Source organism: Oryza sativa, chromosome 4, assembly GCF_034140825.1.
Source record: "Oryza sativa Japonica Group chromosome 4, ASM3414082v1".
Classification (NCBI taxonomy): domain Eukaryota; kingdom Viridiplantae; phylum Streptophyta; class Magnoliopsida; order Poales; family Poaceae; genus Oryza; species Oryza sativa.
In genome coordinates, this window is record NC_089038.1 from 8,996,396 (window position 1) to 9,011,014 (window position 14,619).

At 43.0% G+C, this 14,619-nt stretch overlaps 1 long non-coding RNA gene and 1 other non-coding gene across 2 annotated transcripts; one reads left to right on the plus strand and one right to left on the minus strand.

The window, feature by feature from the left end:
• Positions 1-3,193: 3,193 nt before the first annotated feature.
• LOC112938864 (small nucleolar RNA R71) lies at positions 3,194-3,300 on the minus strand. Its single transcript, XR_003242184.1, has one exon. It is a non-coding gene; the product is annotated as a small nucleolar RNA R71 (small nucleolar RNA).
• An 8,046-nt stretch (positions 3,301-11,346) lies between these two features.
• LOC136355980 (uncharacterized) lies at positions 11,347-13,776 on the plus strand. The gene is made up of 3 exons (XR_010740592.1): positions 11,347-11,940; positions 12,264-12,329; positions 13,468-13,776. It is a non-coding gene; the product is annotated as an uncharacterized lncRNA (long non-coding RNA).
• The last annotated feature ends 843 nt before the right edge of the window (positions 13,777-14,619 follow it).

A 14,619-nucleotide genomic window follows, 5' to 3' on the forward strand; every position in this document is an offset into this window, starting at 1 on the left:
CTATTACTCGGTTGGAAGCCTGGAAGGAGGAGAAGAGAAGAAACGAAGGAAGAAGAAGAAGAAAAGAAGAAAGAGATAAACGACTGAATGGTCTTGTGGACTCGTCTAACACATTAGATAATATCAGTCAATCTCAGAACATCGAACAAGTCAAGTTACTCTACACCTTTTGATCATTTAAGACTATATTTTACAAACTATTTATTTATAGCCTTTCCATTCAATATTCTATTTTATTATGCATAATTCAATCATAGAAACCCAGATAATTTAGTATTGCTTATTTTGCTGACAATCTGGTTAAAAATATCTTATACTTAGATGGAGACAGCACGTCAGAATTGGATGATTTCCGGGTGGCTAGTACTATCTCGATCGATATAGTTATCACCAGGTACTTACGTCGAACGAACGGGTATGACCGCAGTTTCTAGAATAGGGACATACCTAGTTATTATGTTATTTAGCAAGGTGGAACCTCTGTATAGTGGTTCTTATTTTTAAGTCCTCGAGCAGGAGACAACTATAGCCGCGAAGGGCAAATTTTACCATTACCATGTACAGGTAAATGGTTTGTGATACTCGAGTATAATTATAATGGTAATTCTAAACCCTGATCGAGATGACGTGGTGTCATATGATAAGTTCCCCTTAAATACCCCGGAAATGCCAGAACTCCTCTCGCTGCTGTTAACGTCACGTTCAGAGCGCATGAGGATATAAGTTCATGGAACAGGTACCACAATTGTTAATAACCAAATACTGGGCCATGACTAAAGACGATAATTATCAGCAAGTCATGGACTGCGGGTAAAGCGTATATCTGCTGAAGTAGAATATTTATGAAACTATTCGAATAGCCGTACTCACGGTATTGAGTACCGGGACTCATATGGTACCTTGGTTAGAAACCTAAAGTCTACCACTTTATAAACTCTTGCTCTATACTTCCAGATTGTTTATTATTGCCTTTTTCAAAGAACTCTACTATATGCCAATGCATAACATATTTCCATAGTAACTTGCTAGGTATTGTGAATACTCACCCTTGCTCTTATAACCCCTTTTTCAGATTTGGGTCAAGAGGAGTGTTGACGGTCGTTATGGACCAGTTTTGACCGTCAATATTACCCAATGTATGAAGACTAGCTATGCTTGCAATGCATAATTCCAAATAAAATATCTACTATACTACTAACATTCATGCAGGAGAAGCACATATAAATGGAGAATAATCAACAGAAAATAGATAAACGATCAATCAGATGCTGTCGAGGATCATACTTATGGATAGATAGGCTGAGAACTCAGAAAAGACATGATCAATTAAGCCCAAAATTCCATGTTTTCGATTGAGGAGCAAACGAGGAGTCGGCCTGGCAAAACTTGGGCCATTTGGGCCAGATCATGGTTCGGCCGAACCCCCATCAGAGCCGTTCAGGCTGGGGTTTGGCGTGGACGCTCTGGATGAACTCCTGATGGCGGTTTGCGGGGCATTTCTGACAATTCCCATGCTCTACAACCGTCATACCTGCCTATTTAAGGACCTCATCTCCTTCACTTTCAACAGACACTCAAGCAAGGATCAACGCTCTCTACAAAGTTAGTAGAAGTGTTAGTGGAGTAGAGTTTGAATAGTTCCAAGTCCACGGAGGCTTCGGGGAGTTCGGTAATGGTTCTATAGATTTTCCTTTCTTCTTTGTAAGACTTCCATTTATCAATATAATATTCTTCTTTATACAAATATGGTATTTTATTCCAACCATAGAGTATGAGTACCAGTCTTAGTTTATTCATAAGTAGTATAATCTGTGTAGTTAAACCTTCTGGTATTTGCATTGATGCTGGTATAATGTCTGATTACCAGGTCATAAGTCTGCTCTGGCTAGGCCAAGAGCTATGGCCCAGGGACTGAGGTGCTTTGCTCCGATTGCAAGGCTGTAGAGTAATAAGTAGTAATTTAAGCATGGAGCTTAAGTTATCGCTTATCATTTTTTGGTGGTATATTCTCTAGGTGATTTGCAGGCCGCTGATGGTGACAGCTCAGTACGGGAGTCTCCCCCGCAGTTTATATTCCTACATACAATTTCCTGGGAATGGATAAGCCTCCGTATCTTACTTCGGTTGGAGGGTTATGACAGGTTGTCGTAATAAACTCGGCAACCCGGGGTAACTTTGCGATGCATCGGGAGGGCATAGCTAGCATAGCTATGATGCATTGTTAAAGGGGTTATATTACATGGTGTATACTAGTTAGAATATACTAAGATGTTGTATACTAGAAGTACAGGAATAGAACATATCAAACCTAATGCCACTTAGCTATAATTAGGAAATGTAGGAGTTAGATAAATCCTTAGCTGTGTGTCACTCTACCCTTAAGCTAAACTTACCCCTGCATAGATCTTGATGTATACAAATAATATATAAACTATTAGCATAGTACTCTCTTATCATATCTTCCCTTGGGATTAAACAAATACGATACCTTGGAATACTCCCAGGTAAAATGCTACAATGGTATATCCGTGCGCTTGCGGATCACATCTGTAACCAACAAGCATTTCTGGCGCCGTTGCCGGGGAAGATAAATGATTAAGAGTTTACTACTAGCTAATAATTTTATATTTACCTCTATATAAGTCATTGTCCTTTGTAGGCAAACCTTGTTTGCTTTCTCTTTTATGTGAAAACAGGGTAGTACAGGACTGGTTCTGATCTGCCGACCAATTTCAAATCTGGAGTCACTAGTGAAGTGAAGCCCACCCCGTGTTGTTCATCCTCAAGGTTACCCTATCGGCAACCAGACTAGCCAATTCTGCGCCACCAGAATTGCACGATATGGCTGAGAAGGCACTTTGCAAGTTCGTTACTCCCCCTGCTGGTAACATGCCAGTTGGAACCCAAGTCAGCATGGGAGATGGTGACTTTGATCTGAAGACTAGCTAAATTAATGATTGCGCAGGCTTGCCCATTCTGCGGCAAGCCTAAGGAGGATGCAAGTGCTCATTTGCAGCGGTTCCTGGAAAGCTGTAGCATGTATACCATCAGAAGAGTCAGACCCCAACTGTTGCCGTTCTCCCTCCTCGGGAGAGCGGAACAGTGGTTCTACATCAACCGTGCAACAGTGAATACCCGGAAATATTGCTCAACGGCTTTCCTCTCAAAATTCTTCTCGATAGGCAAGACCAATGCTCTTCGTGGAAGAATATCCAGCTTTCAGCAGACGAGGGATGAAACCATTCCTAAAGCTTGGGAAAGGCTGCAGGAGTACGTCACCACCCGTCCTCATCATGGGATGGACGAGTGGCTCATCCTGCAGAATTTTTCAACGGATTAACCCTCTCGTCCCGGGATCAACTGAACGCTGCTACTGGAGGAGCACCCTTCTCAAAGACAGTCAGATGCCAACTGATCTGATTGAGAAGAGGCTCTCAAATATGGGATGGAGCGAGGAACGACTCCAAACCCGTCAACGCGGCATGTACACCATCGAGGGGATGAAAATGCTAGCTGCTCAGTTGGATCTCCTTATGAAAGAGACTGGACAACAATGAGAAGGATGCCAAGCAGGGTACCGTTAAGGCCCTGGACTCTCACACGACATGTGAGGTCTATTGCAATACTGGTCACTCTGGATGGATTGTCCGAAAACCCGTGAGAACATCATGCTCGTTAACACCAACAACGGGTATCGTCCACAAGGAGACCAAGGATGGAGCATTGCTCCATGGGGTAGATCAAGAACGGACCAAACCAAAGGAGGTCAAAGTAAAATCCCGAAGGACGGATAGCCTCAACACTTTCATGATGAACTTCCTGGAGCAGGAAGAAACGAGGAACCGTAAGTACCTTAAGTTGGCATCCAAGAAGCCGGGAATACAGGTCAGGTCAACATGAGCTCCCAGTTTCAAAGAAGCCGCTGCCGGTATGGCGGGTTAAGGAGAAGGCACCCGTTCCTGTACCTTCGGAACTGGGTGCCTCATCGAGCAAAATGCGTTGGAGGTACAGTCGTGCTCGTCGGACCTGAAACGACGTCGCCCTTGCCAACAAGTAAATTGGTAGTTATCTCATATTTATTTTCCATTGCATCAAAGCATGTTTGAATTTTCAAATGCACATTGAGATTTGAATTTGAGGCAATTTCTTCAAATGAATTTTTGTGAGCAAAATAAAATGCAATTTTTGGAAAAATTTTGCACAACCACCTTCACACTAGTCGTTGGAACCCAATGGCTAAATATGAGGCTGGTTTGGTCCACTAGGGGTTCGGCCGAACCCCACCAACCTGAAACCGGCTGGCTACAAATTTTTGTAGGGTAACGTCCAGTGGGGCCCACATGCCATTACTAGCCGTTATCCATGCACTATAAATGCAGCTCGGCTGGGAGAGGGAAGTCACACCACTTTAACTCATTTTCACTCCCTCTCAAAACCTTGCTCTCAAAATTCATTCAAAGTTTTGCAAGCTTGCCTCAAATTCACTGCACTTAGTTTAGACACTTTGCATATACAAGTTTGCCTTAGTTTGCTGCAAGGTTAATCGACAGGTATTTGCTTAACCCCCGTCCGAGTAGTCTTGTATTCTTGCTCTTTGCTGTAGCTCACGGACAAGCCGACACGATAAGCCAAGTACACCTTCTTCCACGGATGCATCCATGGAGGAGGCGTACATTCCACCGAGGCTGTACGACAACTCCGATCTCGACCTCGTGGGCGACCAGGAAATGCAAACCTATCATATGCTGAAAGACCGAACGTGTGCTCAGACCTGAGCTTATGACTCGACCATCTGAAAAGGATAGATATGGATGCTGAGTTTCATACTGTTTGGCGTGCTATAGGTTGGGATAAATTTGCATGTGTAGACGAGCCGGGTTCCCGTTTGCTTACCATGCAATGTTTATGTGCCTTGCTAGAGGTAGGCGATGGTGTTACTTTCCGGTTATTCTGCAAGGAATATCACCTTCCTTGGAAAGACCTTAGCTTGCATCTAGGCTTTGACAAAACATGCAAAGTTAATTTCAGGAATGCATTTCCTGATTTTTAACAAGCGTATGTTTTGGCAAAGTATTTCGGGTCTCATCCTATAAAAAGCCTAGAACTAGTGACATCCATAATCCTACCTTGGGGCTGTTGCATAGGATGCTTGCACATGTTAGAAAATGTGAAGTTGTCTGGTCCTGTTGAGTGTATTTCTTTGGTGACTCGTTTAGCACGAAGAGTTGTGACTATGCTTAATGTGCAAATGTCTTGTATTCCTGCTACCCGCTCTTATGCTGATGAGACCTATTTGGTTCAAGGCCACACACTCAAACATGGTCCAAATGATTTTTGTTTCCCGGCTATACAAATGAGATTCCATTATCTAACCCGGAGTTTCATTTGTATAACTGCTGAGAACTAACCATTCCACTCCAAGCAGAGTTGCCTCGTGATGTCCCACACAAAGAAACATTACGAATGGCGAGAGGAGCACCTCAGGAGGCGTCTTCCTCTTCGCCACCAGTGCAGATGTACGGAGACTGTTGGGACCCGACCGCGGATGTCCCCGGTTGGACCCAAATCCTGCAACATGACGCCGGAGGATCGTTTTGGCCGGATGCTAGCAACGACTGGTGGCATGAGCCGGAAAGCTGCACTAGGGATACTCGTGCTCCTTCAGTTCAAGTGGTCTACCTCCATCCTCTTGATGCATTGCTCAGTCTCCTCTCGAGGGGATCTGGGAGAACTCATCCGGAGGATGGATACACTTAGAACTGTAGGCAGGGAATGAGCAACACACCTTGAAGGATCATGTGGTACAGTCAAGGGAATGGCAGCAGTCTGTTGATGCACAGCTCGCAAACTTCAACACTATGATGCAACAACAGCAAGCTGATTGGTAAACGTTTCACCGCTACCAGGGATTTGATCCCTGCCATGAGCCATAGCAAGAAGCAAGCTTGGGGGGGAGATGCCTCTCCCCCTACTAAGGTAACTTGTATCACATTGCATATTTCCCTTTTCAAATTGCATGTTTAAATTTTTTCATTGCATTTATAAACATGAAAACAACATAAAAATTTGCAAAACTAAAAATACCAAAAAGATAGGTTAGATTTAATATGCTAGGTTAGATTTAATATGCTAGGTAAGACATGCTTAGTTCTTCATGTTGAAATGATGAATAGTTGCTCTGTTTTATATCTCTCATATATGGGTTCATGGTTAAGTACTCTCTCAATAATTGAATAAGAGTAGCCAACAATTATCCGGGAACCTGAGGTAAATGAGCTGCACTTTGCTAATCTGAGTCTAGGTTGTTGCGAGATATGAGATAGTAAATAAGAGTTTCTATGAACCTGCTCTAAGTTTGACTTAAATTCCGGATGTTTTATTCTTCAAAATGATAAATTTGAAAGTTACTCACTTGATATAAATTCCTACCAGAGCGAAAAATATTCATATTGATTAAGCCATATACATTATGCTTACTTGTAATTCCATTGAACTTTGTCAAATCGTTCTGACTTGTGTAGATACTTTTCATGCTCTATGATCAAGATCATACACCCACATATGCACACATATGCTAAGCTTATAGACTGGAAGATAGCATCCATATCATCCACCATATCCATGTCATCATTATCCACAAATAAACTCTCCATCCATGCTTCCTTTCCAAAGAAAAATCCTTTGCAAAAATAAAAGAAAAAAAAGGAGGGAAAGGTATGGCTATGAGAAAGATAATAAATTCCTGCTCTTCCAAAATTGGAGCATGAAAGAAAAAAAAAGAGAGAGAAAAAGTAGCCATACCCTCTCTATGAAAATTAAAGGATATTTTTGAGGAAAAGCATAAGCACAAAGGAGAAGAATTTTTTTATCCACATTTTGTTTTCCATCGTATTTTCCACCATATTATTCACACACACTTTGCACGATGTTGATCTTGAGTATGATTTGTCATCTATTTTAGTCCAAGTTTTTGACTTAGTAATAAATGAGAATACAAGTATGCCATGTTTGATCCCTACCAAGCTCCACATATCAACCTTAGAGTAGGAATCAAAAAGGTAAATTTGGTAAGGAATCCACATTCATACACTTTGAGTGATCGAGAGAATCATTTCAGCAACTTGGCTTTCTTTTGCAAAATCATTTGGAAATCATTTGGAAAACTTCTGGAATGATAGTTGAATAAAGATTGGGTTATTAGTGCTCTAATTGTTGTTCTGTCTCACAATCGCTCAAGACAAGGAAAGGCAGTGTCTCGCGGGAATTAGGTATAAGGGTAAGCCACCGCGCCAAACTTATTTGATTTGAGAGAGAGTACCCATACCTTGCATCTGTATCTTTGAGATATACAACATTGCAGCAACTCCTGATCAACAACCAAGTCTTTGTTCCTTTCGTCCTTTACTCGGGACGAGCAAAGGTTCAAGCTTGGGGGGTTTTGTTGACGGTCGTTATCGATCAGTTTCGACCGTCAATATTACCCAATGTATGAAGACTAGCTATGCTTGCAATGCATAATTCCAAATAAAATATCTACTATGCTACTAACATGCATGTAGGAGAAGCACATATAAATAGAGGAGAATCGATAGAAAATAGACAAACGATCAATCAGATGCTGTTGAGGATCAGACTTATGGATAGATGGGTTGAGAACTCAGAAAAGACATGATCAATTAAGCCCAAAATTCCATGTTTTGGATTGAGGAGCAAACGAGGAGTCGGCCTGGCAAAACTTGGGCCATTTGGGCCAGATCATGGTTCGGCCGAACCCCCATCACAGTCGTTCAGGCTGGAGTTTGGTGTGGACGCTTTGGATGAACTCCTGATGGCGGTTGCGGGGCATTTCCGATAATTCCCATGCTCTACAATCGTCATACCTGCCCATTTAAGGACCTCATTTCCTTCACTTTCAACACACACTCAAGCAAGGATCAAAGCTCTCTACAAAGTTAGTAGTAGTGTTAGTGGAGTAGAGTTAGAATAGTTCCAAGTTTGCGGAGGCTTAAGGGAGTTCGGTAAAGGTTCTATAGCTTTTCCTTTCTTCTTTGTAAGACTTCCATTTATCAATATAATATTCTTCTTTATACAAGTACGGCACTTTATTCCAATCATAGAGTATGAGTACCAGTCTTAGTTTATTCATAAGTAGTATAATCTGTGTAGTTAAACCTTCTGGGATTTGTATTGATGCTGGTATAATGTCTGATTACCGGGTCATAAGTCTGCTCTTGCTAGGCCGAGAGCTATGGCTCCTTGACCCGCTGCGTCACGATGTCGGCAGAAAGATCTGAAACAGACGAAGATATAAGAAGATAAGATTGGATCTCGTCTGCAAATTCAACATCAAGAGCAAGAAGAAGATACAACACAAGGACGAATACCCCACGAAGAAATTCGAGTTACGTCCTCAGCTCCTGTGTAGTCCAATGCGGGATGAGCGCGGGCTTGCAGCGGTTGGATCTGACGACTAACGAAGTCTTCGACGACTTCATAGCCGGTCAGTCCTCGCTCGCGAAGCTCGCTCACGGCATCGACAAAGGCTTGGAGAGAGGGTGTCAATGGAGGTTTTGAGGTCCAGTCCTCGGAACACTCCGGTTGGACCTCGGGCACAACAAGAACCGGGTCGAGTTCTTTGAGCTCGAGGGAGAACCATCTCGATCTCCAATGGCTCCGGGATGTGTGGCATTGGAGAGGGATGTATTTCGCCTTCATGCCTTCACGAAGGCGAAACCCACAACATCCCGAAACCCGATTAGCGGATCCACCGGAGTTCGTAGAAGAAGCGAAAGAAGTAAAGGAAAGGCACTACCCCAATGTAGGCCTCGCAGAGGTGAGCAAAAATGCTCAAGAAAGCGATGGAATTGGGGTTTAGGTGCAAGAGAGAAAGGCCGTAGAAGTTCAAGACCAATAAAAGAAATTCGGAAGGAGGAGGTAGAAAACCGCATCGGACGAAATCCTCTACAACTACGATACGACCTAGGATGGGGGAAGGATTAGTACCTCCTGCTTCCCTCGCCATAATCTGCTTTGGAGGGACAGCCCCCTCAGTGTACAGCTTCTTCAACGCAGCCACGTCGGAGGAAGACTGGTCAAGGTCTGCCATTGGAAGGAGGTCGCCGAAAGAGGATCGCCGGTGGAAAGTGTCGAAGATTGGGGAAACGGAGAGTCCGAGAGAGCCGGAGAATAGTAAGGGTTTTTCTAGCGGGCGGACTCGAAATGGATCCCAAAATTCCATTAAATTGGCGCACTACCTAACGGTTCGTATTTCGAGGAAAGGGGAGAGATTGTCGCCAAAATTTCATGAGGCACGTTAAAGGCCGTTGTTCAGACTTCAATTTAAATTCAAAGTTCGCATCGATGGGCTCCCTGTAAGTGTTGTCGATAGCTCAATGTCTCTACGATTAGACAACCGAGATTGACCTAGCGAGTACGACAACGCGTTATCAGCAGAAGTTGCGTGCGATAACCTGAATTCATTTAAGTTGAAGTCGGGGGCTACTGTCAGGGTAACGGATAAGGCATACCCTCTATCCTATGATTTATGAATTATACCGAAAAGTTATATCTTCACGTGTACGGATCGTTTCCGTATACGCCGTTAGAAATTTATCTCAAGTTATGGAAAATATCTCTATGAGTTAATAAATTGCCGGAGTCGTACTCGGAGGGGAGAAAGTCTTACTTAGGGGTCAAGGTATTCCACGGTATAAAAAGGACCCCTAGGGAGAGGCGAAGGGCATCGAATCTCATTGCCAATACACCCACCAGAGTTTACGAAGCCAGAGTACGCGGAGCCAACTCGCTGGAAGATCTCGTCGAATCCCTCGCCTACGATCTTGTCGGTACCGCTTGTTTCGGTTACTCTCTTTGTAATCTGTTCTCATCATCGTCAATCCCATATAAACTCTGAACCAGTATAATCCTTGTCTTTTGTCTGTTTTGATGTCGTACTACGTAGACCCCTGTTCCAACGTACCCCAATACTCCATTCATCCGGTCCGCGAGTATCACTCGTCGACAAAACCCAACTTAAAGGGTAGATGTACTTTCACTTCCATTCCATGAGCTTGGCCATTGGCGACCACCTGATTTCGAAAGATCGGCTAGCTGCATGGAGCACGCAAGTTGCAGGTGGGCCGCGCTACAGCTTGTCAACTCTCTCCATCGTCGAGGGTGTGCACAAGTAATTACAATGTGGTTCATCTAAACTATAATTGTTTTTGTCACATAAATATTATTTTTAAAATTTTATGTTTTACTAGGTTCTGAAAATGTGAGGAGTGTAAAATGAGCAAAAATCAACCGTTTTTTTATGGTGGAGCTTGTTCAATCAGGTTTAAGTCTTAGACTTAATGAGGGTGCTCGTATTTACTTCTAATTATTTTTTTCAGTGAAATACGATGTATTTATCAACAATAAGACGTTTGTGATAACTTCGTCAATATATGCCAGCCAATATTTCAGATGTGGTCATAGAGATAAGGTGGTTTTGTAACGTGTTGGAGAAAGTTCGAGGAGCAGCTAATTGGACCAGGAGATCAATGAAGGAGCTCGATCTCACCATCTCCCTCAACATATATATGTATCTACACCTATATATATATATATATATATATATAAAATAAAAAATATGTAAGTCTTCCGTTTCTTTTTTTCGTCCGTCTTTTTTCCGCTGTTTTTTCTTTTTTTCCATCCATCTCTTTTTCCGTCATTTTTTCCCATTATTTTGTCCACTTTTTTCCTTTTTTTCCATAAGTTTGTTTCCATCTGTTTTTTCTGTTCATCATTTTTTCGCCTTTTTTCTGGTTTTTTGCAATCCGCTTTTTTTTCCGTCGCCTTTCTTCCCTTGTTTTTTCATCCGCTGTTTTTTCCCTATTTTTCTTAGCGTTTTTTTTCGCACATAGAAGAGTGTGCGCACACCGTAAGGATTATTTTTAATTGTCACACCCTAAAAATTCTAAATATATAAATTGTTGTTTAAATGGAATTATTAGAATTTATTTTAAAAGCCTGGAAGAGAAGATCTAATTTTAATTAATAAATTCCAATATAAAATGGGGCCAGATAAAATTTCATTAAATACTTTGAGTGTCCAAGTATGTTCAAGATTTTTCTTGGAATTATTTGAGCATTGGAAGTATTTTTAACAATTCAAAGATCATTTCATTGATTAATTTAATTGGAAAAGTAATAATAATCCTCTTCCTAGTCTTGGGCCCTTTCCAGCCCATCTCCCTCTTTTGTGTGCACGGCCGTGCAGCCCAAGTCGGCCCAGCCGAGCTTCCCCCCTTCTCTTTCTTTCTTTGCTTTGTTTTCAGCCAGCCCAAGACGAAAAGGCTAATCTGCCTCCCTCGACACTGTTTATCTTCTACCTCTAGCAGCCGAACTGAGACCGATTTGGCTCGGTTTTTCTCCTCCAAATCTGACCTTTCCCCTTGTGTTTTTCTAAAATTAGTTGAGGGGAAATATTCCTCTTATCCTCCTCTATCTTTACCCCCAAAAATCGGAGCTAATCGTTGAGTATCTTATCCGAATCGAACTCGTTTTCGAGTTTATCTCCAAAACCGAGTTTTTGATTTCCCGGATCGATTTCTTGCGGGAGGAGTCCGATCTCTTCAATCCAAGGCTATAAATAGGACCCCCTAGTCCTCCTCTTTCGTTTGGCCCCTATCCCGTGGTCTCCCGTGCCTCGTAGCGCCGCCGCCACGTGCTCCACCCCGCCGTCGTCGCCGGCCGAGCTCCATCCGCGTCGTGCCGCCGCCTCCGTCGTCGCCGCCGGTCGCCGTCACCGCCGTAAGGTGCGCGGGAGGGTGGAGAAGCCCGGCCGCTTGACCTCCGGAGCCGCCGATCACCGGAGCCCCGTCGCCGCCGTCGACCGAAGCCGCGCCGCCGCTAGACCTCGTCGCCGGCCGTCGTCGTTCGTCGTTTGGTTCGAGGGTGAGTACCGTTGGGTTCGTCTCGTCGTCCTCTACGTGTTCATGTCCTCCAAAGTCGCAGCCGACCATCCAATCTCCGGCGAGGTCGCCATCTTGGTCCGGCCATTGATGAGGTCATCATGACGTCATCATCGTTTTTCTTTTTCCTGTTTTTCTAATAGATTAAATCTTCAGAAATTCATAACTAAATCATCTTAGCTCGGATTTAGTTGGTTCAAGTCTCTAAATTTTTCTAAAATTGAGATCTACATGTTAAAAATACCCACATGTACTGTTCATGCTTATTTATATGCTGTTTTGGTGTTTTTGCTCTTTTCTGTTTAGATTCCGACGTTTCCGGAGAGTCTGTTTTCGCAGGAGAAGAATTTGAAGAGTTCCAAGGCCAGCAAGGCAAGTCACACAGATCCCAAACAACCCTTTGAGCATGTTGATCCTATTTAAAGCTATTGTTTCTATTCAACTATTGCATCTATTTTCGAATGTCATTGGGTGGAATTAACCTATTCTTTGTTATGGCCCTTTTGTACTTGATGACTTTATTCCTTGATACCTTGGGTTATTTTAACTTGACTAGTTGGGCTATATATATTGGTTCGACTAGATATTAGATGTGATTGCTTAGCTATGCTTAGAAACATTAGCACACAATTGGGATAACTTATGACTCACTATTATTTAATGATGGCTTGATGATAGTTCACGATGGTCAATCGTGATTGGTTAATTAATTACTTGCCAACTAAAACCTGATAATGGTGGGTTGTGAGCACATGGTTTTGAGAGTCGTGCTCATGACAATTAAGGACCGGTTCACGAGTTTCGATTGTGAAACATTAACCGTGCCAACCACAAGCCAGCGTGGGCAACGGCTTTATCTTTTGTATAGCATGGTTCATTGCGGGGCACCAGACTGAGAAGTGGCGGAGATAAGCCCACAGGGGTCGCTGGGGAGTCCATGCCTTGTTTATAAGGGGGTGATTATGATCCAGGAAAGGTGCGCTGCGGTGGATTGTGTTATGCAAGGGGTATTGTCACAGCTCCTTTCCGAGGTACCGTGGTGGTATTGAGGCACATGGTGACATGATGTGGGGCTGTGTCTTGTGGGTACATTGGTACACCTCTGATCAGAGTAAAACTATTCGAATAGCCGTGCCCGCGGTTATGGGCGGGTCTAACAATGTCTTTCGTGATTAGTCTCACACTTCTCATCATAATAGAAGATGCTATAACTGATAATAATTTGATTAGCTCCTGGTTTGGAATGGTATATTCCTGGTTTGGAGATAGAACTGTGCAGCCGGGATGGTTGTTCAGAATGGTTGGGCCTATGCAACAGGGTATGTTGTATAGTGTTGGATTAATATTGTTTAATTATCACTTAACTGTTTTATAATTCTCAAATGTTTGCTAAATGCTGCTTTTGCAAATGAGCCCTATACTATGCCATACTTTGTTATCCTGTGCACTTGCATATTTGCTGCGTGACTTGCTGAGTATGTCATATACTCACCTTGCAATCATTCATCAGAGGAAGAGTTCTACAATGATGCTGATGGTGTGGAGGATTAGGTGTAGCCCCGGTCAAGCTGCCTGTGGAGTGGAGTCGTCTGCGCCGTTTATTTTATTTTCCGCTGCTTAGATCTTTATTGATTGACAGGAACTATCTACCTCTGTAATGACATTTTATTCGCTTATTAACTAGAGCAATAATTGTACTCTATTATCAATTTGTTATTGTGTGCCTCGGCTGATTCCTGGACGAGGGTTCACACATATGTAAGCGTTTGGAATTTTGGATAGAAATTCCGGGCGTGACATTAATCTGCTCGGTTTTTTTTTTGCCTGACTGAACCTGATGAACCCTGAGCTTCACTCGAGACACTCAGGGTTGTTGTTGGCCCGATCTTTCGATGAGTTCAGATAACTATGATTTGTGTGAAACGTTGACAACTTGACTATAACCATACAAGATGTTGCGTTGCGCCTTAGCGATCGATACATCTCTCCGTAGGTTGTTGATCTTGCCGGTGCAAATCAACTCTATTCCTGCAGGCAAATCGAAGAAATAAGTAATAACAAGATAAAAGAAATCTGATATTGCAAATAGGAATTGAATACAAATGATAAGCTAGGGTTCCGTAACGAGCAAACCGGCGTTCTAACCGATCATAGGATTGGACGGCAAAGTAGCGACGCTAAACTTTAATCTAAACAAAACCCGAGAAACCCTGAACGGTACCTAACTATTTAAGGACATGAGAAGATGACGTAGGGATCCCTTGGGTCGTGCTCCACCTGTTTGAATAATATATAGCGATCCAAAAATGTTTTTACCCATTGCAACGCAAGCGTATTTTTTATAAGTATATGTACATATAGGCATCCCCTAATACTTTTATGTCCTGCTCGTGTACATTAATAATTGTACAAAAGGTCCAACGTGATTCTTTGTGCGTCCTATCCACAACGGCCAGATCATCGTCGTCATCCAGAGACTAGCCACAATGACTTGGATGCATGGGATGTTGTAGGACAGCCCTGGCCGCGAGATATTGCCAGCTAGACCTAGACGTACGATTCCAGCGAACAATGCGTTGAGCATGCATGTGCTAGCTCGTCGATGCGCGCCCACCGGCCGTGAACAGATTAGGTCGAAACTCACCCACGACCTGCGCCCCAC